At 48.8% G+C, this 24,397-nt stretch overlaps 39 non-coding genes across 39 annotated transcripts; all 39 read left to right on the forward strand.

Moving 5' to 3' along the window:
- The first annotated feature begins 145 nt into the window (after nt 1-145).
- On the forward strand, nt 146-217 carry Trnat-agu (transfer RNA threonine (anticodon AGU)). Its single transcript has one exon. It is a non-coding gene; the product is annotated as a tRNA-Thr (tRNA).
- Nucleotides 218-765: 548 nt separating this feature from the next.
- Nucleotides 766-838, forward strand: Trnar-ucg (transfer RNA arginine (anticodon UCG)). Its single transcript has one exon. It is a non-coding gene; the product is annotated as a tRNA-Arg (tRNA).
- A 439-nt stretch (nt 839-1,277) lies between these two features.
- Nucleotides 1,278-1,350, forward strand: Trnak-cuu (transfer RNA lysine (anticodon CUU)). The gene has a single exon. It is a non-coding gene; the product is annotated as a tRNA-Lys (tRNA).
- A 321-nt stretch (nt 1,351-1,671) lies between these two features.
- Trnat-agu (transfer RNA threonine (anticodon AGU)) lies at nt 1,672-1,743 on the forward strand. Its single transcript has one exon. It is a non-coding gene; the product is annotated as a tRNA-Thr (tRNA).
- A 548-nt stretch (nt 1,744-2,291) lies between these two features.
- On the forward strand, nt 2,292-2,364 carry Trnar-ucg (transfer RNA arginine (anticodon UCG)). The gene has a single exon. It is a non-coding gene; the product is annotated as a tRNA-Arg (tRNA).
- An 810-nt stretch (nt 2,365-3,174) lies between these two features.
- On the forward strand, nt 3,175-3,246 carry Trnat-agu (transfer RNA threonine (anticodon AGU)). The gene has a single exon. It is a non-coding gene; the product is annotated as a tRNA-Thr (tRNA).
- Nucleotides 3,247-3,800: 554 nt separating this feature from the next.
- On the forward strand, nt 3,801-3,873 carry Trnar-ucg (transfer RNA arginine (anticodon UCG)). The gene has a single exon. It is a non-coding gene; the product is annotated as a tRNA-Arg (tRNA).
- Nucleotides 3,874-4,312: 439 nt separating this feature from the next.
- On the forward strand, nt 4,313-4,385 carry Trnak-cuu (transfer RNA lysine (anticodon CUU)). The gene has a single exon. It is a non-coding gene; the product is annotated as a tRNA-Lys (tRNA).
- A 321-nt stretch (nt 4,386-4,706) lies between these two features.
- On the forward strand, nt 4,707-4,778 carry Trnat-agu (transfer RNA threonine (anticodon AGU)). The gene has a single exon. It is a non-coding gene; the product is annotated as a tRNA-Thr (tRNA).
- A 536-nt stretch (nt 4,779-5,314) lies between these two features.
- Nucleotides 5,315-5,387, forward strand: Trnar-ucg (transfer RNA arginine (anticodon UCG)). Its single transcript has one exon. It is a non-coding gene; the product is annotated as a tRNA-Arg (tRNA).
- Nucleotides 5,388-5,826: 439 nt separating this feature from the next.
- Nucleotides 5,827-5,899, forward strand: Trnak-cuu (transfer RNA lysine (anticodon CUU)). The gene has a single exon. It is a non-coding gene; the product is annotated as a tRNA-Lys (tRNA).
- Nucleotides 5,900-6,220: 321 nt separating this feature from the next.
- Nucleotides 6,221-6,292, forward strand: Trnat-agu (transfer RNA threonine (anticodon AGU)). Its single transcript has one exon. It is a non-coding gene; the product is annotated as a tRNA-Thr (tRNA).
- Nucleotides 6,293-6,849: 557 nt separating this feature from the next.
- On the forward strand, nt 6,850-6,922 carry Trnar-ucg (transfer RNA arginine (anticodon UCG)). The gene has a single exon. It is a non-coding gene; the product is annotated as a tRNA-Arg (tRNA).
- A 439-nt stretch (nt 6,923-7,361) lies between these two features.
- Nucleotides 7,362-7,434, forward strand: Trnak-cuu (transfer RNA lysine (anticodon CUU)). Its single transcript has one exon. It is a non-coding gene; the product is annotated as a tRNA-Lys (tRNA).
- A 321-nt stretch (nt 7,435-7,755) lies between these two features.
- On the forward strand, nt 7,756-7,827 carry Trnat-agu (transfer RNA threonine (anticodon AGU)). The gene has a single exon. It is a non-coding gene; the product is annotated as a tRNA-Thr (tRNA).
- A 536-nt stretch (nt 7,828-8,363) lies between these two features.
- Nucleotides 8,364-8,436, forward strand: Trnar-ucg (transfer RNA arginine (anticodon UCG)). Its single transcript has one exon. It is a non-coding gene; the product is annotated as a tRNA-Arg (tRNA).
- A 439-nt stretch (nt 8,437-8,875) lies between these two features.
- Nucleotides 8,876-8,948, forward strand: Trnak-cuu (transfer RNA lysine (anticodon CUU)). Its single transcript has one exon. It is a non-coding gene; the product is annotated as a tRNA-Lys (tRNA).
- Nucleotides 8,949-9,269: 321 nt separating this feature from the next.
- On the forward strand, nt 9,270-9,341 carry Trnat-agu (transfer RNA threonine (anticodon AGU)). Its single transcript has one exon. It is a non-coding gene; the product is annotated as a tRNA-Thr (tRNA).
- Nucleotides 9,342-9,898: 557 nt separating this feature from the next.
- Trnar-ucg (transfer RNA arginine (anticodon UCG)) lies at nt 9,899-9,971 on the forward strand. The gene has a single exon. It is a non-coding gene; the product is annotated as a tRNA-Arg (tRNA).
- A 439-nt stretch (nt 9,972-10,410) lies between these two features.
- Nucleotides 10,411-10,483, forward strand: Trnak-cuu (transfer RNA lysine (anticodon CUU)). Its single transcript has one exon. It is a non-coding gene; the product is annotated as a tRNA-Lys (tRNA).
- Nucleotides 10,484-10,804: 321 nt separating this feature from the next.
- Trnat-agu (transfer RNA threonine (anticodon AGU)) lies at nt 10,805-10,876 on the forward strand. The gene has a single exon. It is a non-coding gene; the product is annotated as a tRNA-Thr (tRNA).
- A 536-nt stretch (nt 10,877-11,412) lies between these two features.
- On the forward strand, nt 11,413-11,485 carry Trnar-ucg (transfer RNA arginine (anticodon UCG)). Its single transcript has one exon. It is a non-coding gene; the product is annotated as a tRNA-Arg (tRNA).
- Nucleotides 11,486-11,924: 439 nt separating this feature from the next.
- Trnak-cuu (transfer RNA lysine (anticodon CUU)) lies at nt 11,925-11,997 on the forward strand. Its single transcript has one exon. It is a non-coding gene; the product is annotated as a tRNA-Lys (tRNA).
- A 321-nt stretch (nt 11,998-12,318) lies between these two features.
- Nucleotides 12,319-12,390, forward strand: Trnat-agu (transfer RNA threonine (anticodon AGU)). Its single transcript has one exon. It is a non-coding gene; the product is annotated as a tRNA-Thr (tRNA).
- A 536-nt stretch (nt 12,391-12,926) lies between these two features.
- Trnar-ucg (transfer RNA arginine (anticodon UCG)) lies at nt 12,927-12,999 on the forward strand. Its single transcript has one exon. It is a non-coding gene; the product is annotated as a tRNA-Arg (tRNA).
- A 439-nt stretch (nt 13,000-13,438) lies between these two features.
- Nucleotides 13,439-13,511, forward strand: Trnak-cuu (transfer RNA lysine (anticodon CUU)). The gene has a single exon. It is a non-coding gene; the product is annotated as a tRNA-Lys (tRNA).
- A 321-nt stretch (nt 13,512-13,832) lies between these two features.
- Trnat-agu (transfer RNA threonine (anticodon AGU)) lies at nt 13,833-13,904 on the forward strand. The gene has a single exon. It is a non-coding gene; the product is annotated as a tRNA-Thr (tRNA).
- A 536-nt stretch (nt 13,905-14,440) lies between these two features.
- On the forward strand, nt 14,441-14,513 carry Trnar-ucg (transfer RNA arginine (anticodon UCG)). The gene has a single exon. It is a non-coding gene; the product is annotated as a tRNA-Arg (tRNA).
- A 439-nt stretch (nt 14,514-14,952) lies between these two features.
- Nucleotides 14,953-15,025, forward strand: Trnak-cuu (transfer RNA lysine (anticodon CUU)). Its single transcript has one exon. It is a non-coding gene; the product is annotated as a tRNA-Lys (tRNA).
- Nucleotides 15,026-15,346: 321 nt separating this feature from the next.
- Nucleotides 15,347-15,418, forward strand: Trnat-agu (transfer RNA threonine (anticodon AGU)). Its single transcript has one exon. It is a non-coding gene; the product is annotated as a tRNA-Thr (tRNA).
- A 536-nt stretch (nt 15,419-15,954) lies between these two features.
- Trnar-ucg (transfer RNA arginine (anticodon UCG)) lies at nt 15,955-16,027 on the forward strand. The gene has a single exon. It is a non-coding gene; the product is annotated as a tRNA-Arg (tRNA).
- Nucleotides 16,028-16,466: 439 nt separating this feature from the next.
- Nucleotides 16,467-16,539, forward strand: Trnak-cuu (transfer RNA lysine (anticodon CUU)). The gene has a single exon. It is a non-coding gene; the product is annotated as a tRNA-Lys (tRNA).
- Nucleotides 16,540-16,860: 321 nt separating this feature from the next.
- On the forward strand, nt 16,861-16,932 carry Trnat-agu (transfer RNA threonine (anticodon AGU)). The gene has a single exon. It is a non-coding gene; the product is annotated as a tRNA-Thr (tRNA).
- A 548-nt stretch (nt 16,933-17,480) lies between these two features.
- Trnar-ucg (transfer RNA arginine (anticodon UCG)) lies at nt 17,481-17,553 on the forward strand. Its single transcript has one exon. It is a non-coding gene; the product is annotated as a tRNA-Arg (tRNA).
- A 439-nt stretch (nt 17,554-17,992) lies between these two features.
- On the forward strand, nt 17,993-18,065 carry Trnak-cuu (transfer RNA lysine (anticodon CUU)). The gene has a single exon. It is a non-coding gene; the product is annotated as a tRNA-Lys (tRNA).
- A 321-nt stretch (nt 18,066-18,386) lies between these two features.
- Nucleotides 18,387-18,458, forward strand: Trnat-agu (transfer RNA threonine (anticodon AGU)). The gene has a single exon. It is a non-coding gene; the product is annotated as a tRNA-Thr (tRNA).
- A 536-nt stretch (nt 18,459-18,994) lies between these two features.
- On the forward strand, nt 18,995-19,067 carry Trnar-ucg (transfer RNA arginine (anticodon UCG)). Its single transcript has one exon. It is a non-coding gene; the product is annotated as a tRNA-Arg (tRNA).
- Nucleotides 19,068-19,506: 439 nt separating this feature from the next.
- Trnak-cuu (transfer RNA lysine (anticodon CUU)) lies at nt 19,507-19,579 on the forward strand. The gene has a single exon. It is a non-coding gene; the product is annotated as a tRNA-Lys (tRNA).
- A 321-nt stretch (nt 19,580-19,900) lies between these two features.
- On the forward strand, nt 19,901-19,972 carry Trnat-agu (transfer RNA threonine (anticodon AGU)). Its single transcript has one exon. It is a non-coding gene; the product is annotated as a tRNA-Thr (tRNA).
- Nucleotides 19,973-24,397: the final 4,425 nt, after the last annotated feature.

A 24,397-nucleotide genomic window follows, 5' to 3' on the forward strand; every position in this document is an offset into this window, starting at 1 on the left:
ATCGATATCGTGTGAGATGTGTAGGAAAGCAGCAGCTGTGGTAGCTAAATGCAAATAATGGTCGCTAATGCGGTGCGTTTCCAGCTGAAGATCTCCGATTCACTAGTCCATAAGAACAAAGTACCCGAAAAGCGCGCTAGGAGGCGCCTCCTTAGCTCAGTGGCAGAGCGCTGGTCTAGTAAACCAGAGGTCGTGAGTTCGATCCTCACAGGAGGCAAATGAATTTTGTAAAAGCCCCTCCCACCGTGGCCCTTTCGAAAAAAGCGGTCAAGGATGAAACAAATTATAAATGGGTGCGGTATTTAAGAAATGCTCTCGCAAATGAATAGTGCGAATGGTGCTATTAAAGTAGGCACCAGAAACTGCTGCTTTTGGGAGTCTCCGGAGAATGCCGACGTGAAATACTTAGTTCTTGTGATGTATTTTCTACCCCTGATAGAGACCCTCGCGGTTGTCGTCGTCGTCGTCGTCGTCGTCGGCGCCGCCGCCGCTTTGGTAATAGCGGCAACTCGCCATTGTATCTCATAGGGTGAGGTACCTTCTGCAACCGACTGAGATGGCACTAAGCGATTGAAGCTGATTTGCACGCTCTTGTTTGATGAGCGTCATAAGGGCTTGAATGTAACTTGCGATGGGACACAGCAAGAAGTAGCGTCGCATTTTTAGTACTGAAATTGGAGAATTGCGTCAAAGATGGTAAATTCATTCCGGGAAGTGCACAAATGGCGATAATGAGGTGTGTTTGGGGAAGCGTATTGCGCCAGTGACCGTGTGGCCTAATGGATAAGGCGTCGGACTTCGGATCCGAAGATTGCAGGTTCGAATCCTGTCACGGTCGAGTTTTTCCAGTTCTGCAAAAGATGCATGCTGTTTTACTGTGTTGTTTGAGTACTACAAAACTAGTTGAAAGTTGCTGCTGTCCGCTTCCTGGCTGCAAACCGGCGTCTACCTGAAGCTCAAGCAAGACAAGGGTGATCTGTAGCGAAATTTTCGGCACAGTGCCGTTCAGGAGAGTTTTTGTTGGAACTACTGCGTCTGATTCAGGGCCCAAGAGCTACGCCACAGGCGTCTGCGCACAGTCGAGCATGTGTGTTGAATAATGGTGCTGATAGCCACGTATCATTTGAAGCAGATTTGATGCCTTTCGGAGACAATTTTTCATTGAATAGGATTGTAGCTCATTTGTGGCAGCAGGAAATAAGCTGTAGTCAAAAGGATCTTCCATAGATGGTCGCAGGTCCCATCAGTATTGTATGGCTCGTAAAGCATTGTGTGGAGCCCGGCTAGCTCAGTCGGTAGAGCATGAGACTCTTAATCTCAGGGTCGTGGGTTCGAGCCCCACGCTGGGCGGCGCAAAATTTTGTGTCTACGCGGATGCAACCTGCGCCCCTCTCGTGAGCCTTGCGTAATGAACGTAACGGGTTACGACGATGCCTAGCTTCTTATGAATATCAGAGGAATGGTAACTGAAGCTGAAAGTAACTCTGAAATGAAATAAATGTGTTGTTTTGGAATTTTAGGTGTACATCGATATCGTGTGAGATGTGTAGGAAAGCAGCAGCTGTGGTAGCTAAATGCAAATAATGGTCGCTAATGCGGTGCGTTTCCAGCTGAAGATCTCCGATTCACTAGTCCATAAGAACAAAGTACCCGAAAAGCGCGCTAGGAGGCGCCTCCTTAGCTCAGTGGCAGAGCGCTGGTCTAGTAAACCAGAGGTCGTGAGTTCGATCCTCACAGGAGGCAAATGAATTTTGTAAAAGCCCCTCCCACCGTGGCCCTTTCGAAAAAAGCGGTCAAGGATGAAACAAATTATAAATGGGTGCGGTATTTAAGAAATGCTCTCGCAAATGAATAGTGCGAATGGTGCTATTAAAGTAGGCACCAGAAACTGCTGCTTTTGGGAGTCTCCGGAGAATGCCGACGTGAAATACTTAGTTCTTGTGATGTATTTTCTACCCCTGATAGAGACCCTCGCGGTTGTCGTCGTCGTCGTCGTCGTCGTCGGCGCCGCCGCCGCTTTGGTAATAGCGGCAACTCGCCATTGTATCTCATAGGGTGAGGTACCTTCTGCAACCGACTGAGATGGCACTAAGCGATTGAAGCTGATTTGCACGCTCTTGTTTGATGAGCGTCATAAGGGCTTGAATGTAACTTGCGATGGGACACAGCAAGAAGTAGCGTCGCATTTTTAGTACTGAAATTGGAGAATTGCGTCAAAGATGGTAAATTCATTCCGGGAAGTGCACAAATGGCGATAATGAGGTGTGTTTGGGGAAGCGTATTGCGCCAGTGACCGTGTGGCCTAATGGATAAGGCGTCGGACTTCGGATCCGAAGATTGCAGGTTCGAATCCTGTCACGGTCGAGTTTTTCCAGTTCTGCAAAAGATGCATGCTGTTTTACTGTGTTGTTTGAGTACTACAAAACTAGTTGAAAGTTGCTGCTGTCCGCTTCCTGGCTGCAAACCGGCGTCTACCTGAAGCTCAAGCAAGACAAGGGTGATCTGTAGCGAAATTTTCGGCACAGTGCCGTTCAGGAGAGTTTTTGTTGGAACTACTGCGTCTGATTCAGGGCCCAAGAGCTACGCCACAGGCGTCTGCGCACAGTCGAGCATGTGTGTTGAATAATGGTGCTGATAGCCACGTATCATTTGAAGCAGATTTGATGCCTTTCGGAGACAATTTTTCATTGAATAGGATTGTAGCTCATTTGTGGCAGCAGGAAATAAGCTGTAGTCAAAAGGATCTTCCATAGATGGTCGCAGGTCCCATCAGTATTGTATGGCTCGTAAAGCATTGTGTGGAGCATGAGACTCTTAATCTCAGGGTCGTGGGTTCGAGCCCCACGCTGGGCGGCGCAAAATTTTGTGTCTACGCGGATGCAACCTGCGCCCCTCTCGTGAGCCTTGCGTAATGAACGTAACGGGTTACGACGATGCCTAGCTTCTTATGAATATCAGAGGAATGGTAACTGAAGCTGAAAGTAACTCTGAAATGAAATAAATGTGTTGTTTTGGAATTTTAGGTGTACATCGATAAGGTGTGAGATGTGTAGGAAAGCAGCAGCTGTGGTAGCTAAATGCAAATAATGGTCGCTAATGCGGTGCGTTTCCAGCTGAAGATCTCCGATTCACTAGTCCATAAGAACAAAGTACCCGAAAAGCGCGCTAGGAGGCGCCTCCTTAGCTCAGTGGCAGAGCGCTGGTCTAGTAAACCAGAGGTCGTGAGTTCGATCCTCACAGGAGGCAAATGAATTTTGTAAAAGCCCCTCCCACCGTGGCCCTTTCGAAAAAAGCGGTCAAGGATGAAACAAATTATAAATGGGTGCGGTATTTAAGAAATGCTCTCGCAAATGAATAGTGCGAATGGTGCTATTAAAGTAGGCACCAGAAACTGCTGCTTTTGGGAGTCTCCGGAGAATGCCGACGTGAAATACTTAGTTCTTGTGATGTATTTTCTACCCCTGATAGAGACCCTCGCGGTTGTCGTCGTCGTCGTCGTCGTCGTCGTCGTCGGCGCCGCCGCCGCTTTGGTAATAGCGGCAACTCGCCATTGTATCTCATAGGGTGAGGTACGTTCTACAACCGACTGAGATGGCACTAAGCGATTGAAGCTGATTTGCAAGCTCTTGTTTGATGAGCGTCATAAGGGCTTGAATGTAACTTGCGATGGGACACAGCAAGAAGTAGCGTCGCATTTTTAGTACTGAAATTGGAGAATTGCGTCAAAGATGGTAAATTCATTCCGGGAAGTGCACAAATGGCGATAATGAGGTGTGTTTGGGGAAGCGTATTGCGCCAGTGACCGTGTGGCCTAATGGATAAGGCGTCGGACTTCGGATCCGAAGATTGCAGGTTCGAATCCTGTCACGGTCGAGTTTTTCCAGTTCTGCAAAAGATGCATGCTGTTTTACTGTGTTGTTTGAGTACTACAAAACTAGTTGAAAGTTGCTGCTGTCCGCTTCCTGGCTGCAAACCGGCGTCTACCTGAAGCTCAAGCAAGACAAGGGTGATCTGTAGCGAAATTTTCGGCACAGTGCCGTTCAGGAGAGTTTTTGTTGGAACTACTGCGTCTGATTCAGGGCCCAAGAGCTACGCCACAGGCGTCTGCGCACAGTCGAGCATGTGTGTTGAATAATGGTGCTGATAGCCACGTATCATTTGAAGCAGATTTGATGCCTTTCGGAGACAATTTTTCATTGAATAGGATTGTAGCTCATTTGTGGCAGCAGGAAATAAGCTGTAGTCAAAAGGATCTTCCATAGATGGTCGCAGGTCCCATCAGTATTGTATGGCTCGTAAAGCATTGTGTGGAGCCCGGCTAGCTCAGTCGGTAGAGCATGAGACTCTTAATCTCAGGGTCGTGGGTTCGAGCCCCACGCTGGGCGGCGCAAAATTTTGTGTCTACGCGGATGCAACCTGCGCCCCTCTCGTGAGCCTTGCGTAATGAACGTAACGGGTTACGACGATGCCTAGCTTCTTATGAATATCAGAGGAATGGTATTTGAAGCTGAAAGTATCTCTGAAATGAAATAAATGTGTTGTTTTGGAATTTTAGGTGTACATCGATATCGTGTGAGATGTGTAGGAAAGCAGCAGCTGTGGTAGCTAAATGCAAATAATGGTCGCTAATGCGGTGCGTTTCCAGCTGAAGATCTCCGATTCACTAGTCCATAAGAACAAAGTACCCGAAAAGCGCGCTAGGAGGCGCCTCCTTAGCTCAGTGGCAGAGCGCTGGTCTAGTAAACCAGAGGTCGTGAGTTCGATCCTCACAGGAGGCAAATGAATTTTGTAAAAGCCCCTCCCACCGTGGCCCTTTCGAAAAAAGCGGTCAAGGATGAAACAAATTATAAATGGGTGCGGTATTTAAGAAATGCTCTCGCAAATGAATAGTGCGAATGGTGCTATTAAAGTAGGCACCAGAAACTGCTGCTTTTGGGAGTCTCCGGAGAATGCCGACGTGAAATACTTAGTTCTTGTGATGTATTTTCTACCCCTGATAGAGACCGTCGCGGTTGTCGTCGTCGTCGGCGCCGCCGCCGCTTTGGTAATAGCGGCAACTCGCCATTGTATCTCATAGGGTGAGGTACGTTCTACAACCGACTGAGATGGCACTAAGCGATTGAAGCTGATTTGCAAGCTCTTGTTTGATGAGCGTCATAAGGGCTTGAATGTAACTTGCGATGGGACACAGCAAGAAGTAGCGTCGCATTTTTAGTACTGAAATTGGAGAATTGCGTCAAAGATGGTAAATTCATTCCGGGAAGTGCACAAATGGCGATAATGAGGTGTGTTTGGGGAAGCGTATTGCGCCAGTGACCGTGTGGCCTAATGGATAAGGCGTCGGACTTCGGATCCGAAGATTGCAGGTTCGAATCCTGTCACGGTCGAGTTTTTCCAGTTCTGCAAAAGATGCATGCTGTTTTACTGTGTTGTTTGAGTACTACAAAACTAGTTGAAAGTTGCTGCTGTCCGCTTCCTGGCTGCAAACCGGCGTCTACCTGAAGCTCAAGCAAGACAAGGGTGATCTGTAGCGAAATTTTCGGCACAGTGCCGTTCAGGAGAGTTTTTGTTGGAACTACTGCGTCTGATTCAGGGCCCAAGAGCTACGCCACAGGCGTCTGCGCACAGTCGAGCATGTGTGTTGAATAATGGTGCTGATAGCCACGTATCATTTGAAGCAGATTTGATGCCTTTCGGAGACAATTTTTCATTGAATAGGATTGTAGCTCATTTGTGGCAGCAGGAAATAAGCTGTAGTCAAAAGGATCTTCCATAGATGGTCGCAGGTCCCATCAGTATTGTATGGCTCGTAAAGCATTGTGTGGAGCCCGGCTAGCTCAGTCGGTAGAGCATGAGACTCTTAATCTCAGGGTCGTGGGTTCGAGCCCCACGCTGGGCGGCGCAAAATTTTGTGTCTACGCGGATGCAACCTGCGCCCCTCTCGTGAGCCTTGCGTAATGAACGTAACGGGTTACGACGATGCCTAGCTTCTTATGAATATCAGAGGAATGGTAACTGAAGCTGAAAGTAACTCTGAAATGAAATAAATGTGTTGTTTTGGAATTTTAGGTGTACATCGATATCGTGTGAGATGTGTAGGAAAGCAGCAGCTGTGGTAGCTAAATGCAAATAATGGTCGCTAATGCGGTGCGTTTCCAGCTGAAGATCTCCGATTCACTAGTCCATAAGAACAAAGTACCCGAAAAGCGCGCTAGGAGGCGCCTCCTTAGCTCAGTGGCAGAGCGCTGGTCTAGTAAACCAGAGGTCGTGAGTTCGATCCTCACAGGAGGCAAATGAATTTTGTAAAAGCCCCTCCCACCGTGGCCCTTTCGAAAAAAGCGGTCAAGGATGAAACAAATTATAAATGGGTGCGGTATTTAAGAAATGCTCTCGCAAATGAATAGTGCGAATGGTGCTATTAAAGTAGGCACCAGAAACTGCTGCTTTTGGGAGTCTCCGGAGAATGCCGACGTGAAATACTTAGTTCTTGTGATGTATTTTCTACCCCTGATAGAGACCCTCGCGGTTGTCGTCGTCGTCGTCGTCGTCGTCGTCGTCGTCGGCGCCGCCGCCGCTTTGGTAATAGCGGCAACTCGCCATTGTATCTCATAGGGTGAGGTACGTTCTACAACCGACTGAGATGGCACTAAGCGATTGAAGCTGATTTGCAAGCTCTTGTTTGATGAGCGTCATAAGGGCTTGAATGTAACTTGCGATGGGACACAGCAAGAAGTAGCGTCGCATTTTTAGTACTGAAATTGGAGAATTGCGTCAAAGATGGTAAATTCATTCCGGGAAGTGCACAAATGGCGATAATGAGGTGTGTTTGGGGAAGCGTGTTGCGCCAGTGACCGTGTGGCCTAATGGATAAGGCGTCGGACTTCGGATCCGAAGATTGCAGGTTCGAATCCTGTCACGGTCGAGTTTTTCCAGTTCTGCAAAAGATGCATGCTGTTTTACTGTGTTGTTTGAGTACTACAAAACTAGTTGAAAGTTGCTGCTGTCCGCTTCCTGGCTGCAAACCGGCGTCTACCTGAAGCTCAAGCAAGACAAGGGTGATCTGTAGCGAAATTTTCGGCACAGTGCCGTTCAGGAGAGTTTTTGTTGGAACTACTGCGTCTGATTCAGGGCCCAAGAGCTACGCCACAGGCGTCTGCGCACAGTCGAGCATGTGTGTTGAATAATGGTGCTGATAGCCACGTATCATTTGAAGCAGATTTGATGCCTTTCGGAGACAATTTTTCATTGAATAGGATTGTAGCTCATTTGTGGCAGCAGGAAATAAGCTGTAGTCAAAAGGATCTTCCATAGATGGTCGCAGGTCCCATCAGTATTGTATGGCTCGTAAAGCATTGTGTGGAGCCCGGCTAGCTCAGTCGGTAGAGCATGAGACTCTTAATCTCAGGGTCGTGGGTTCGAGCCCCACGCTGGGCGGCGCAAAATTTTGTGTCTACGCGGATGCAACCTGCGCCCCTCTCGTGAGCCTTGCGTAATGAACGTAACGGGTTACGACGATGCCTAGCTTCTTATGAATATCAGAGGAATGGTATTTGAAGCTGAAAGTATCTCTGAAATGAAATAAATGTGTTGTTTTGGAATTTTAGGTGTACATCGATATCGTGTGAGATGTGTAGGAAAGCAGCAGCTGTGGTAGCTAAATGCAAATAATGGTCGCTAATGCGGTGCGTTTCCAGCTGAAGATCTCCGATTCACTAGTCCATAAGAACAAAGTACCCGAAAAGCGCGCTAGGAGGCGCCTCCTTAGCTCAGTGGCAGAGCGCTGGTCTAGTAAACCAGAGGTCGTGAGTTCGATCCTCACAGGAGGCAAATGAATTTTGTAAAAGCCCCTCCCACCGTGGCCCTTTCGAAAAAAGCGGTCAAGGATGAAACAAATTATAAATGGGTGCGGTATTTAAGAAATGCTCTCGCAAATGAATAGTGCGAATGGTGCTATTAAAGTAGGCACCAGAAACTGCTGCTTTTGGGAGTCTCCGGAGAATGCCGACGTGAAATACTTAGTTCTTGTGATGTATTTTCTACCCCTGATAGAGACCGTCGCGGTTGTCGTCGTCGTCGGCGCCGCCGCCGCTTTGGTAATAGCGGCAACTCGCCATTGTATCTCATAGGGTGAGGTACGTTCTACAACCGACTGAGATGGCACTAAGCGATTGAAGCTGATTTGCAAGCTCTTGTTTGATGAGCGTCATAAGGGCTTGAATGTAACTTGCGATGGGACACAGCAAGAAGTAGCGTCGCATTTTTAGTACTGAAATTGGAGAATTGCGTCAAAGATGGTAAATTCATTCCGGGAAGTGCACAAATGGCGATAATGAGGTGTGTTTGGGGAAGCGTATTGCGCCAGTGACCGTGTGGCCTAATGGATAAGGCGTCGGACTTCGGATCCGAAGATTGCAGGTTCGAATCCTGTCACGGTCGAGTTTTTCCAGTTCTGCAAAAGATGCATGCTGTTTTACTGTGTTGTTTGAGTACTACAAAACTAGTTGAAAGTTGCTGCTGTCCGCTTCCTGGCTGCAAACCGGCGTCTACCTGAAGCTCAAGCAAGACAAGGGTGATCTGTAGCGAAATTTTCGGCACAGTGCCGTTCAGGAGAGTTTTTGTTGGAACTACTGCGTCTGATTCAGGGCCCAAGAGCTACGCCACAGGCGTCTGCGCACAGTCGAGCATGTGTGTTGAATAATGGTGCTGATAGCCACGTATCATTTGAAGCAGATTTGATGCCTTTCGGAGACAATTTTTCATTGAATAGGATTGTAGCTCATTTGTGGCAGCAGGAAATAAGCTGTAGTCAAAAGGATCTTCCATAGATGGTCGCAGGTCCCATCAGTATTGTATGGCTCGTAAAGCATTGTGTGGAGCCCGGCTAGCTCAGTCGGTAGAGCATGAGACTCTTAATCTCAGGGTCGTGGGTTCGAGCCCCACGCTGGGCGGCGCAAAATTTTGTGTCTACGCGGATGCAACCTGCGCCCCTCTCGTGAGCCTTGCGTAATGAACGTAACGGGTTACGACGATGCCTAGCTTCTTATGAATATCAGAGGAATGGTAACTGAAGCTGAAAGTAACTCTGAAATGAAATAAATGTGTTGTTTTGGAATTTTAGGTGTACATCGATATCGTGTGAGATGTGTAGGAAAGCAGCAGCTGTGGTAGCTAAATGCAAATAATGGTCGCTAATGCGGTGCGTTTCCAGCTGAAGATCTCCGATTCACTAGTCCATAAGAACAAAGTACCCGAAAAGCGCGCTAGGAGGCGCCTCCTTAGCTCAGTGGCAGAGCGCTGGTCTAGTAAACCAGAGGTCGTGAGTTCGATCCTCACAGGAGGCAAATGAATTTTGTAAAAGCCCCTCCCACCGTGGCCCTTTCGAAAAAAGCGGTCAAGGATGAAACAAATTATAAATGGGTGCGGTATTTAAGAAATGCTCTCGCAAATGAATAGTGCGAATGGTGCTATTAAAGTAGGCACCAGAAACTGCTGCTTTTGGGAGTCTCCGGAGAATGCCGACGTGAAATACTTAGTTCTTGTGATGTATTTTCTACCCCTGATAGAGACCCTCGCGGTTGTCGTCGTCGTCGTCGTCGTCGTCGTCGTCGTCGTCGTCGTCGGCGCTTTGGTAATAGCGGCAACTCGCCATTGTATCTCATAGGGTGAGGTACGTTCTACAACCGACTGAGATGGCACTAAGCGATTGAAGCTGATTTGCAAGCTCTTGTTTGATGAGCGTCATAAGGGCTTGAATGTAACTTGCGATGGGACACAGCAAGAAGTAGCGTCGCATTTTTAGTACTGAAATTGGAGAATTGCGTCAAAGATGGTAAATTCATTCCGGGAAGTGCACAAATGGCGATAATGAGGTGTGTTTGGGGAAGCGTGTTGCGCCAGTGACCGTGTGGCCTAATGGATAAGGCGTCGGACTTCGGATCCGAAGATTGCAGGTTCGAATCCTGTCACGGTCGAGTTTTTCCAGTTCTGCAAAAGATGCATGCTGTTTTACTGTGTTGTTTGAGTACTACAAAACTAGTTGAAAGTTGCTGCTGTCCGCTTCCTGGCTGCAAACCGGCGTCTACCTGAAGCTCAAGCAAGACAAGGGTGATCTGTAGCGAAATTTTCGGCACAGTGCCGTTCAGGAGAGTTTTTGTTGGAACTACTGCGTCTGATTCAGGGCCCAAGAGCTACGCCACAGGCGTCTGCGCACAGTCGAGCATGTGTGTTGAATAATGGTGCTGATAGCCACGTATCATTTGAAGCAGATTTGATGCCTTTCGGAGACAATTTTTCATTGAATAGGATTGTAGCTCATTTGTGGCAGCAGGAAATAAGCTGTAGTCAAAAGGATCTTCCATAGATGGTCGCAGGTCCCATCAGTATTGTATGGCTCGTAAAGCATTGTGTGGAGCCCGGCTAGCTCAGTCGGTAGAGCATGAGACTCTTAATCTCAGGGTCGTGGGTTCGAGCCCCACGCTGGGCGGCGCAAAATTTTGTGTCTACGCGGATGCAACCTGCGCCCCTCTCGTGAGCCTTGCGTAATGAACGTAACGGGTTACGACGATGCCTAGCTTCTTATGAATATCAGAGGAATGGTATTTGAAGCTGAAAGTAACTCTGAAATGAAATAAATGTGTTGTTTTGGAATTTTAGGTGTACATCGATATCGTGTGAGATGTGTAGGAAAGCAGCAGCTGTGGTAGCTAAATGCAAATAATGGTCGCTAATGCGGTGCGTTTCCAGCTGAAGATCTCCGATTCACTAGTCCATAAGAACAAAGTACCCGAAAAGCGCGCTAGGAGGCGCCTCCTTAGCTCAGTGGCAGAGCGCTGGTCTAGTAAACCAGAGGTCGTGAGTTCGATCCTCACAGGAGGCAAATGAATTTTGTAAAAGCCCCTCCCACCGTGGCCCTTTCGAAAAAAGCGGTCAAGGATGAAACAAATTATAAATGGGTGCGGTATTTAAGAAATGCTCTCGCAAATGAATAGTGCGAATGGTGCTATTAAAGTAGGCACCAGAAACTGCTGCTTTTGGGAGTCTCCGGAGAATGCCGACGTGAAATACTTAGTTCTTGTGATGTATTTTCTACCCCTGATAGAGACCGTCGCGGTTGTCGTCGTCGTCGGCGCCGCCGCCGCTTTGGTAATAGCGGCAACTCGCCATTGTATCTCATAGGGTGAGGTACGTTCTACAACCGACTGAGATGGCACTAAGCGATTGAAGCTGATTTGCAAGCTCTTGTTTGATGAGCGTCATAAGGGCTTGAATGTAACTTGCGATGGGACACAGCAAGAAGTAGCGTCGCATTTTTAGTACTGAAATTGGAGAATTGCGTCAAAGATGGTAAATTCATTCCGGGAAGTGCACAAATGGCGATAATGAGGTGTGTTTGGGGAAGCGTGTTGCGCCAGTGACCGTGTGGCCTAATGGATAAGGCGTCGGACTTCGGATCCGAAGATTGCAGGTTCGAATCCTGTCACGGTCGAGTTTTTCCAGTTCTGCAAAAGATGCATGCTGTTTTACTGTGTTGTTTGAGTACTACAAAACTAGTTGAAAGTTGCTGCTGTCCGCTTCCTGGCTGCAAACCGGCGTCTACCTGAAGCTCAAGCAAGACAAGGGTGATCTGTAGCGAAATTTTCGGCACAGTGCCGTTCAGGAGAGTTTTTGTTGGAACTACTGCGTCTGATTCAGGGCCCAAGAGCTACGCCACAGGCGTCTGCGCACAGTCGAGCATGTGTGTTGAATAATGGTGCTGATAGCCACGTATCATTTGAAGCAGATTTGATGCCTTTCGGAGACAATTTTTCATTGAATAGGATTGTAGCTCATTTGTGGCAGCAGGAAATAAGCTGTAGTCAAAAGGATCTTCCATAGATGGTCGCAGGTCCCATCAGTATTGTATGGCTCGTAAAGCATTGTGTGGAGCCCGGCTAGCTCAGTCGGTAGAGCATGAGACTCTTAATCTCAGGGTCGTGGGTTCGAGCCCCACGCTGGGCGGCGCAAAATTTTGTGTCTACGCGGATGCAACCTGCGCCCCTCTCGTGAGCCTTGCGTAATGAACGTAACGGGTTACGACGATGCCTAGCTTCTTATGAATATCAGAGGAATGGTATTTGAAGCTGAAAGTAACTCTGAAATGAAATAAATGTGTTGTTTTGGAATTTTAGGTGTACATCGATATCGTGTGAGATGTGTAGGAAAGCAGCAGCTGTGGTAGCTAAATGCAAATAATGGTCGCTAATGCGGTGCGTTTCCAGCTGAAGATCTCCGATTCACTAGTCCATAAGAACAAAGTACCCGAAAAGCGCGCTAGGAGGCGCCTCCTTAGCTCAGTGGCAGAGCGCTGGTCTAGTAAACCAGAGGTCGTGAGTTCGATCCTCACAGGAGGCAAATGAATTTTGTAAAAGCCCCTCCCACCGTGGCCCTTTCGAAAAAAGCGGTCAAGGATGAAACAAATTATAAATGGGTGCGGTATTTAAGAAATGCTCTCGCAAATGAATAGTGCGAATGGTGCTATTAAAGTAGGCACCAGAAACTGCTGCTTTTGGGAGTCTCCGGAGAATGCCGACGTGAAATACTTAGTTCTTGTGATGTATTTTCTACCCCTGATAGAGACCGTCGCGGTTGTCGTCGTCGTCGGCGCCGCCGCCGCTTTGGTAATAGCGGCAACTCGCCATTGTATCTCATAGGGTGAGGTACGTTCTACAACCGACTGAGATGGCACTAAGCGATTGAAGCTGATTTGCAAGCTCTTGTTTGATGAGCGTCATAAGGGCTTGAATGTAACTTGCGATGGGACACAGCAAGAAGTAGCGTCGCATTTTTAGTACTGAAATTGGAGAATTGCGTCAAAGATGGTAAATTCATTCCGGGAAGTGCACAAATGGCGATAATGAGGTGTGTTTGGGGAAGCGTGTTGCGCCAGTGACCGTGTGGCCTAATGGATAAGGCGTCGGACTTCGGATCCGAAGATTGCAGGTTCGAATCCTGTCACGGTCGAGTTTTTCCAGTTCTGCAAAAGATGCATGCTGTTTTACTGTGTTGTTTGAGTACTACAAAACTAGTTGAAAGTTGCTGCTGTCCGCTTCCTGGCTGCAAACCGGCGTCTACCTGAAGCTCAAGCAAGACAAGGGTGATCTGTAGCGAAATTTTCGGCACAGTGCCGTTCAGGAGAGTTTTTGTTGGAACTACTGCGTCTGATTCAGGGCCCAAGAGCTACGCCACAGGCGTCTGCGCACAGTCGAGCATGTGTGTTGAATAATGGTGCTGATAGCCACGTATCATTTGAAGCAGATTTGATGCCTTTCGGAGACAATTTTTCATTGAATAGGATTGTAGCTCATTTGTGGCAGCAGGAAATAAGCTGTAGTCAAAAGGATCTTCCATAGATGGTCGCAGGTCCCATCAGTATTGTATGGCTCGTAAAGCATTGTGTGGAGCCCGGCTAGCTCAGTCGGTAGAGCATGAGACTCTTAATCTCAGGGTCGTGGGTTCGAGCCCCACGCTGGGCGGCGCAAAATTTTGTGTCTACGCGGATGCAACCTGCGCCCCTCTCGTGAGCCTTGCGTAATGAACGTAACGGGTTACGACGATGCCTAGCTTCTTATGAATATCAGAGGAATGGTATTTGAAGCTGAAAGTAACTCTGAAATGAAATAAATGTGTTGTTTTGGAATTTTAGGTGTACATCGATATCGTGTGAGATGTGTAGGAAAGCAGCAGCTGTGGTAGCTAAATGCAAATAATGGTCGCTAATGCGGTGCGTTTCCAGCTGAAGATCTCCGATTCACTAGTCCATAAGAACAAAGTACCCGAAAAGCGCGCTAGGAGGCGCCTCCTTAGCTCAGTGGCAGAGCGCTGGTCTAGTAAACCAGAGGTCGTGAGTTCGATCCTCACAGGAGGCAAATGAATTTTGTAAAAGCCCCTCCCACCGTGGCCCTTTCGAAAAAAGCGGTCAAGGATGAAACAAATTATAAATGGGTGCGGTATTTAAGAAATGCTCTCGCAAATGAATAGTGCGAATGGTGCTATTAAAGTAGGCACCAGAAACTGCTGCTTTTGGGAGTCTCCGGAGAATGCCGACGTGAAATACTTAGTTCTTGTGATGTATTTTCTACCCCTGATAGAGACCGTCGCGGTTGTCGTCGTCGTCGGCGCCGCCGCCGCTTTGGTAATAGCGGCAACTCGCCATTGTATCTCATAGGGTGAGGTACGTTCTACAACCGACTGAGATGGCACTAAGCGATTGAAGCTGATTTGCAAGCTCTTGTTTGATGAGCGTCATAAGGGCTTGAATGTAACTTGCGATGGGACACAGCAAGAAGTAGCGTCGCATTTTTAGTACTGAAATTGGAGAATTGCGTCAAAGATGGTAAATTCATTCCGGGAAGTGCACAAATGGCGATAATGAGGTGTGTTTGGGGAAGCGTGTTGCGCCAGTGACCGTGTGGCCTAATGGATAAGGCGTCGGACTTCGGATCCGAAGATTGCAGGTTCGAATCCTGTCACGGTCGAGTTTTTCCAGTTCTGCAAAAGATGCATGCTGTTTTACTGTGTTGTTTGAGTACTACAAAACTAGTTGAAAGTTGCTGCTGTCCGCTTCCTGGCTGCAAACCGGCGTCTACCTGAAGCTCAAGCAAGACAAGGGTGATCTGTAGCGAAATTTTCGGCACAGTGCCGTTCAGGAGAGTTTTTGTTGGAACTACTGCGTCTGATTCAGGGCCCAAGAGCTACGCCACAGGCGTCTGCGCACAGTCGAGCATGTGTGTTGAATAATGGTGCTGATAGCCACGTATCATTTGAAGCAGATTTGATGCCTTTCGGAGACAATTTTTCATTGAATAGGATTGTAGCTCATTTGTGGCAGCAGGAAATAAGCTGTAGTCAAAAGGATCTTCCATAGATGGTCGCAGGTCCCATCAGTATTGTATGGCTCGTAAAGCATTGTGTGGAGCCCGGCTAGCTCAGTCGGTAGAGCATGAGACTCTTAATCTCAGGGTCGTGGGTTCGAGCCCCACGCTGGGCGGCGCAAAATTTTGTGTCTACGCGGATGCAACCTGCGCCCCTCTCGTGAGCCTTGCGTAATGAACGTAACGGGTTACGACGATGCCTAGCTTCTTATGAATATCAGAGGAATGGTATTTGAAGCTGAAAGTAACTCTGAAATGAAATAAATGTGTTGTTTTGGAATTTTAGGTGTACATCGATATCGTGTGAGATGTGTAGGAAAGCAGCAGCTGTGGTAGCTAAATGCAAATAATGGTCGCTAATGCGGTGCGTTTCCAGCTGAAGATCTCCGATTCACTAGTCCATAAGAACAAAGTACCCGAAAAGCGCGCTAGGAGGCGCCTCCTTAGCTCAGTGGCAGAGCGCTGGTCTAGTAAACCAGAGGTCGTGAGTTCGATCCTCACAGGAGGCAAATGAATTTTGTAAAAGCCCCTCCCACCGTGGCCCTTTCGAAAAAAGCGGTCAAGGATGAAACAAATTATAAATGGGTGCGGTATTTAAGAAATGCTCTCGCAAATGAATAGTGCGAATGGTGCTATTAAAGTAGGCACCAGAAACTGCTGCTTTTGGGAGTCTCCGGAGAATGCCGACGTGAAATACTTAGTTCTTGTGATGTATTTTCTACCCCTGATAGAGACCCTCGCGGTTGTCGTCGTCGTCGGCGCCGCCGCCGCTTTGGTAATAGCGGCAACTCGCCATTGTATCTCATAGGGTGAGGTACGTTCTACAACCGACTGAGATGGCACTAAGCGATTGAAGCTGATTTGCAAGCTCTTGTTTGATGAGCGTCATAAGGGCTTGAATGTAACTTGCGATGGGACACAGCAAGAAGTAGCGTCGCATTTTTAGTACTGAAATTGGAGAATTGCGTCAAAGATGGTAAATTCATTCCGGGAAGTGCACAAATGGCGATAATGAGGTGTGTTTGGGGAAGCGTATTGCGCCAGTGACCGTGTGGCCTAATGGATAAGGCGTCGGACTTCGGATCCGAAGATTGCAGGTTCGAATCCTGTCACGGTCGAGTTTTTCCAGTTCTGCAAAAGATGCATGCTGTTTTACTGTGTTGTTTGAGTACTACAAAACTAGTTGAAAGTTGCTGCTGTCCGCTTCCTGGCTGCAAACCGGCGTCTACCTGAAGCTCAAGCAAGACAAGGGTGATCTGTAGCGAAATTTTCGGCACAGTGCCGTTCAGGAGAGTTTTTGTTGGAACTACTGCGTCTGATTCAGGGCCCAAGAGCTACGCCACAGGCGTCTGCGCACAGTCGAGCATGTGTGTTGAATAATGGTGCTGATAGCCACGTATCATTTGAAGCAGATTTGATGCCTTTCGGAGACAATTTTTCATTGAATAGGATTGTAGCTCATTTGTGGCAGCAGGAAATAAGCTGTAGTCAAAAGGATCTTCCATAGATGGTCGCAGGTCCCATCAGTATTGTATGGCTCGTAAAGCATTGTGTGGAGCCCGGCTAGCTCAGTCGGTAGAGCATGAGACTCTTAATCTCAGGGTCGTGGGTTCGAGCCCCACGCTGGGCGGCGCAAAATTTTGTGTCTACGCGGATGCAACCTGCGCCCCTCTCGTGAGCCTTGCGTAATGAACGTAACGGGTTACGACGATGCCTAGCTTCTTATGAATATCAGAGGAATGGTAACTGAAGCTGAAAGTAACTCTGAAATGAAATAAATGTGTTGTTTTGGAATTTTAGGTGTACATCGATATCGTGTGAGATGTGTAGGAAAGCAGCAGCTGTGGTAGCTAAATGCAAATAATGGTCGCTAATGCGGTGCGTTTCCAGCTGAAGATCTCCGATTCACTAGTCCATAAGAACAAAGTACCCGAAAAGCGCGCTAGGAGGCGCCTCCTTAGCTCAGTGGCAGAGCGCTGGTCTAGTAAACCAGAGGTCGTGAGTTCGATCCTCACAGGAGGCAAATGAATTTTGTAAAAGCCCCTCCCACCGTGGCCCTTTCGAAAAAAGCGGTCAAGGATGAAACAAATTATAAATGGGTGCGGTATTTAAGAAATGCTCTCGCAAATGAATAGTGCGAATGGTGCTATTAAAGTAGGCACCAGAAACTGCTGCTTTTGGGAGTCTCCGGAGAATGCCGACGTGAAATACTTAGTTCTTGTGATGTATTTTCTACCCCTGATAGAGACCCTCGCGGTTGTCGTCGTCGTCGTCGTCGTCGTCGGCGCCGCCGCCGCTTTGGTAATAGCGGCAACTCGCCATTGTATCTCATAGGGTGAGGTACGTTCTACAACCGACTGAGATGGCACTAAGCGATTGAAGCTGATTTGCAAGCTCTTGTTTGATGAGCGTCATAAGGGCTTGAATGTAACTTGCGATGGGACACAGCAAGAAGTAGCGTCGCATTTTTAGTACTGAAATTGGAGAATTGCGTCAAAGATGGTAAATTCATTCCGGGAAGTGCACAAATGGCGATAATGAGGTGTGTTTGGGGAAGCGTATTGCGCCAGTGACCGTGTGGCCTAATGGATAAGGCGTCGGACTTCGGATCCGAAGATTGCAGGTTCGAATCCTGTCACGGTCGAGTTTTTCCAGTTCTGCAAAAGATGCATGCTGTTTTACTGTGTTGTTTGAGTACTACAAAACTAGTTGAAAGTTGCTGCTGTCCGCTTCCTGGCTGCAAACCGGCGTCTACCTGAAGCTCAAGCAAGACAAGGGTGATCTGTAGCGAAATTTTCGGCACAGTGCCGTTCAGGAGAGTTTTTGTTGGAACTACTGCGTCTGATTCAGGGCCCAAGAGCTACGCCACAGGCGTCTGCGCACAGTCGAGCATGTGTGTTGAATAATGGTGCTGATAGCCACGTATCATTTGAAGCAGATTTGATGCCTTTCGGAGACAATTTTTCATTGAATAGGATTGTAGCTCATTTGTGGCAGCAGGAAATAAGCTGTAGTCAAAAGGATCTTCCATAGATGGTCGCAGGTCCCATCAGTATTGTATGGCTCGTAAAGCATTGTGTGGAGCCCGGCTAGCTCAGTCGGTACAGCATGAGACTCTTAATCTCAGGGTCGTGGGTTCGAGCCCCACGCTGGGCGGCGCAAAATTTTGTGTCTACGCGGATGCAACCTGCGCCCCTCTCGTGAGCCTTGCGTAATGAACGTAACGGGTTACGACGATGCCTAGCTTCTTATGAATATCAGAGGAATGGTAACTGAAGCTGAAAGTAACTCTGAAATGAAATAAATGTGTTGTTTTGGAATTTTAGGTGTACATCGATATCGTGTGAGATGTGTAGGAAAGCAGCAGCTGTGGTAGCTAAATGCAAATAATGGTCGCTAATGCGGTGCGTTTCCAGCTGAAGATCTCCGATTCACTAGTCCATAAGAACAAAGTACCCGAAAAGCGCGCTAGGAGGCGCCTCCTTAGCTCAGTGGCAGAGCGCTGGTCTAGTAAACCAGAGGTCGTGAGTTCGATCCTCACAGGAGGCAAATGAATTTTGTAAAAGCCCCTCCCACCGTGGCCCTTTCGAAAAAAGCGGTCAAGGATGAAACAAATTATAAATGGGTGCGGTATTTAAGAAATGCTCTCGCAAATGAATAGTGCGAATGGTGCTATTAAAGTAGGCACCAGAAACTGCTGCTTTTGGGAGTCTCCGGAGAATGCCGACGTGAAATACTTAGTTCTTGTGATGTATTTTCTACCCCTGATAGAGACCGTCGCGGTTGTCGTCGTCGTCGGCGCCGCCGCCGCTTTGGTAATAGCGGCAACTCGCCATTGTATCTCATAGGGTGAGGTACGTTCTACAACCGACTGAGATGGCACTAAGCGATTGAAGCTGATTTGCAAGCTCTTGTTTGATGAGCGTCATAAGGGCTTGAATGTAACTTGCGATGGGACACAGCAAGAAGTAGCGTCGCATTTTTAGTACTGAAATTGGAGAATTGCGTCAAAGATGGTAAATTCATTCCGGGAAGTGCACAAATGGCGATAATGAGGTGTGTTTGGGGAAGCGTATTGCGCCAGTGACCGTGTGGCCTAATGGATAAGGCGTCGGACTTCGGATCCGAAGATTGCAGGTTCGAATCCTGTCACGGTCGAGTTTTTCCAGTTCTGCAAAAGATGCATGCTGTTTTACTGTGTTGTTTGAGTACTACAAAACTAGTTGAAAGTTGCTGCTGTCCGCTTCCTGGCTGCAAACCGGCGTCTACCTGAAGCTCAAGCAAGACAAGGGTGATCTGTAGCGAAATTTTCGGCACAGTGCCGTTCAGGAGAGTTTTTGTTGGAACTACTGCGTCTGATTCAGGGCCCAAGAGCTACGCCACAGGCGTCTGCGCACAGTCGAGCATGTGTGTTGAATAATGGTGCTGATAGCCACGTATCATTTGAAGCAGATTTGATGCCTTTCGGAGACAATTTTTCATTGAATAGGATTGTAGCTCATTTGTGGCAGCAGGAAATAAGCTGTAGTCAAAAGGATCTTCCATAGATGGTCGCAGGTCCCATCAGTATTGTATGGCTCGTAAAGCATTGTGTGGAGCCCGGCTAGCTCAGTCGGTAGAGCATGAGACTCTTAATCTCAGGGTCGTGGGTTCGAGCCCCACGCTGGGCGGCGCAAAATTTTGTGTCTACGCGGATGCAACCTGCGCCCCTCTCGTGAGCCTTGCGTAATGAACGTAACGGGTTACGACGATGCCTAGCTTCTTATGAATATCAGAGGAATGGTATTTGAAGCTGAAAGTAACTCTGAAATGAAATAAATGTGTTGTTTTGGAATTTTAGGTGTACATCGATATCGTGTGAGATGTGTAGGAAAGCAGCAGCTGTGGTAGCTAAATGCAAATAATGGTCGCTAATGCGGTGCGTTTCCAGCTGAAGATCTCCGATTCACTAGTCCATAAGAACAAAGTACCCGAAAAGCGCGCTAGGAGGCGCCTCCTTAGCTCAGTGGCAGAGCGCTGGTCTAGTAAACCAGAGGTCGTGAGTTCGATCCTCACAGGAGGCAAATGAATTTTGTAAAAGCCCCTCCCACCGTGGCCCTTTCGAAAAAAGCGGTCAAGGATGAAACAAATTATAAATGGGTGCGGTATTTAAGAAATGCTCTCGCAAATGAATAGTGCGAATGGTGCTATTAAAGTAGGCACCAGAAACTGCTGCTTTTGGGAGTCTCCGGAGAATGCCGACGTGAAATACTTAGTTCTTGTGATGTATTTTCTACCCCTGATAGAGACCCTCGCGGTTGTCGTCGTCGTCGGCGCCGCCGCCGCTTTGGTAATAGCGGCAACTCGCCATTGTATCTCATAGGGTGAGGTACGTTCTACAACCGACTGAGATGGCACTAAGCGATTGAAGCTGATTTGCAAGCTCTTGTTTGATGAGCGTCATAAGGGCTTGAATGTAACTTGCGATGGGACACAGCAAGAAGTAGCGTCGCATTTTTAGTACTGAAATTGGAGAATTGCGTCAAAGATGGTAAATTCATTCCGGGAAGTGCACAAATGGCGATAATGAGGTGTGTTTGGGGAAGCGTATTGCGCCAGTGACCGTGTGGCCTAATGGACAGTCGGGCTTGAGAAGCCGTGCGGCGCGGACGTGCTGTTTACGTCCTAGCCGCGACCAGCAGCTTAGCGGAGTCGGTGAGTGTTGTGCTAGCGGCGCATCGTCCATCGTACATAGGAAACGTTCACATGGCTCATTCTTTACGAAAGTCGACAGTAAAGTTCACATTCGAGAACCGTTTTGCCCGACCAAAAGCGCTTGAAGTTGAACGTTTTTTGAGAGAGGTAGTGAAATTAGATCCCAACGAACTATTTGGTATTCATCTTTCGATAGTGGCAAGTGTTGTATATGTGAAACTTATCAATGACGATTGCTGTGACCGGCTGATTCGGACGTCGGGAGGCTCTTATAAGTTCCTTCACTCCGACGGCAATGTAGGGACAGTCCTTGTGGAACCAGCGGGCATTGGAATCAGAACGGTACGTGTCTTTGAATTACCATTTGAGGTGACTGCCCACCAAGTAACTTCGGCCCTGCAACAGTATGGGACGGTCCTCGCCCATACGGAGGAGAAGTGGTTGAGCTTTGAGACTTACCCTGTTCTTAATGGCGTACGTCAAGTGAGAATCGACCTTCAGAAGCATATCCCCTCCTATGTATACGTTTGTGGCTGCAGAGCGATCGTCATGTATGATGGACAACCTCGTACATGCTCTGGTTGTGGAAAGGAAGGTCACGTTCGATCGGAGTGTTTACAACGACGTATTGCACAATTGCCGGTGGGCGCGAACCTCGATCCGCAGCGGTCCCAAGCTTGGCCACTTACGTATGTCGCGGCTGCGCGAGGTGCTGTGGTGCCATTCCCCGCTGTTCCCGATCCTCCCGCTGCATCACAGGAGTCGCCCATGCAGCAGGATGCCCCGGTGGTCGACCAGTCTGTGCGGCCGGCGTCAGACGCCCCCAGTCCGGATGTCTCCGAGCGTGTGGAACCTCCGCGGACGGAAGTGATGGACGTGGTATCTGACATGACGCCCGAGACGGGAGCGGACTCCGAAACACCTAGTGTGGGACAGTCTCAACCTTCAGACGTTGAGGAATCCCATACTTCACGGCACCAACAAAAGAAGCGCAAGAAACAACGTATCGCGCCCCCAGATGCCGGCGAAGCAGCTCGCCCATATCGTGAAAAAGCAACACGGATTGCACAAACGCAGCGCGGCACTCCGGCGACGAGTTCTGCAACAGACCAGGCCCCTACGCAGCGAGTGGCAAGCCCCCTAGGTCACTGTGGCGTTGACGCCTGCAGTGTGACCCCCATGGATGTGAGTACTACGCGACCCCTTGAACCATGTGATGAGCTGGATCGAAAACTTCCGAACATGCACCGCACCGCCCCTGTGCATGATGAAGTAAATTGGGCTGATGATGTTGAGTTAGACGCTCAGGATGTTGGAACGACGGACCAACCACTGGCCGTGGACGACACCCATGGTACCATGGGTAACGCATTGCGACCAGGTTCAAGTGAGCCGGTCGACGGCTCGGAGGAAGGACAGCGAACCTAAAAGCTGACGGTGTCGCAGAATTGTGCCCAATGAACCCTCAACAGGCGTATCGCATAGCGACAATCAACATTAATAAAATCAGCAGTGCTCGTAAACTGCAGCTTCTCAGTGACATGTTACGAGCGGCGGAAGTCGATATCGCCCTGTTACAGGAGGTCAGGGAGTCGGATCTCCAGTCCTTGCGCACATATACCGCTCATGTCCATCCTGGTACCGCGCACGAACTGGGCACCGCCATCTTAACCAAAGAGGGTCTCGAAGTTACGGACGTTGCGTTTCTACCTTCGGCGAGAGGTACAGCGCTTACGCTCGCTGGCGTCCGCATTATTAATGTCTACGCTCCATCTGGCTCCAGCAATAGAGGCGCCCGCTCCGAATTCTATAGGACTGACATAATGCCCCTGTTCGCGGGCAGGTACGATCACGTCGTTTTCGGCGGTGACTTCAACTGCGTGCTGTCACCCCGCGACCAGACGCCGAACTACAACACATGCCCGGAGCTCTCTGCCGTTATACGTGACATGGCCTTGCAGGACACATGGACCTGCCTCCATGGAGACGCGCCGGGGTTCACGTACTTTACGGCAACGTCAGCGAGCCGCCTGGACCGCATATATACGTCGCGCGAGCTTCGTCTCCGTCTTCAGCAGTCGGAACTCTGGCCGACGATCTTTTCAGATCATTTGGCGTATATCTGCACCATCACTCTGGCGCGCCAGGCAACCTATCGCGGTAGAGGATTGTGGAAATTGAATGTCGCTGTTCTGCAGGAACGTGATTGCCGTGTACAAGTCACCGACACCTGGACGAAATGCTTACGTCGCACACACGCCTATCCGTCGGTGCTCCTCTGGTGGATACATTGCGCCAAACCGGCCTTGAGGAGGACACTAATGAACTACTCCCGCGATAGGATGCAATGGTACAATACCACGGTGGAATTTTACTTTAGTGTCCTCCGTGACATGTACAACCGTCCCGCACAACGACCGGTTAGTCTTGTAGAAATCAACCGCGTCAAAGCCAAACTGTTGCATCTCATGCGCCACAAGATGGATGGCACCGTCATTCGAGCACGACTGGGATATGAGGTCGCGCACGAACGACCCTCATTGCACCACGTGGTAGGGGAAAAGCGGCAGTATACACAGAAACTCATCACGGCACTTCGGACGGTGGACGGCCAGCGGTTAACCACACAGGCCGAGATTAAACAAGGGTTCGTGGATTATTATGCCAGTCTGTACTCGCAGAAGACACCAGATCGAGAGGCCCTTAATGACATACTCACGGCACTGCCGCGCCGACTCGATCGCGCCACTGTCGATGCACTGCAGGAAGATGTGACGGAAGAGGAAGTGGCGACGGCCTTGGCAAAGGGTCGCAAGAATAAATCGCCTGGACCCGATGGACTGCCTATAGAATTCTACAGAGAATTTCAAAGTATCTTAACGCCGATGTTGCGACAGTTGTGCCAGGAGCTACTCAATCCTGAAGTGGCAGTCCCTCGCGAATTTACGCAGGGAATCATCATTCCAGTCCCGAAGACATCGTCCGGATACTCTGTGCATCAGTTCCGGCCGATAACACTGCTTAACAGTGATTACAAACTCTTTGCACGACTCCTGGCCCTTCGCTTCCGGTCGGCCCTTACACAGTTAACGGGAAAAGACCAGACTGGAGTCGGTGACAATCGCGCTATTCATATGGCGTTGTGTGATTACCGTGATCTGATAGCCATTGCACATGCGTGTAGAATGCAAGGTGCCATGCTTGCGGTCGACTTAGAAAAAGCCTTTGATGCAGTCGGCCATGACTTTCTCCGCGAAACAATGACGGCGATGTGTGTTCCACAACGGCTCATTGCGTCTGTCTTGCGGCTTCTACATGGATCAGAGTCAATGGTCTTAGTAAACGGACTTTTGGCAGGACCCGTACAGATACACTGCTCTGTCAGACAGGGGTGTCCTCTCTCCATGAGCTTATTTGCCCTCGCGATTGAGCCGCTGTTGGTTCAACTCCACACAACGCTACGGGGCGTCATTGTGCGAGATGATAAATTTGTGTACCGGGCTTACGCGGATGATGTCGTCATCGTCGTACGTTCGAACGCAGAGGTTGACATGGCAATAGATCTGATTGAGAGATATGGCAAAGCGGCTGGTGCACAGCTCAACAGGCGGAAATCGGGAATTATGCACATTGGACGCGGGTTACCCGCGCAACCAGAAACCCGCATTAAGGTGCTTACAGAGATGAAATGCTTGGGAGTAACGTACACTCAGAATATGCGCCGCACGATCGCTCTCAACTACAAACGCCTCTTGCACAATATCCGCGCCAGTATCCGACTACACACCTTACGG

This window comes from Schistocerca nitens, chromosome 8 (assembly GCF_023898315.1).
Source record: "Schistocerca nitens isolate TAMUIC-IGC-003100 chromosome 8, iqSchNite1.1, whole genome shotgun sequence".
NCBI lineage: Eukaryota > Metazoa > Arthropoda > Insecta > Orthoptera > Acrididae > Schistocerca > Schistocerca nitens.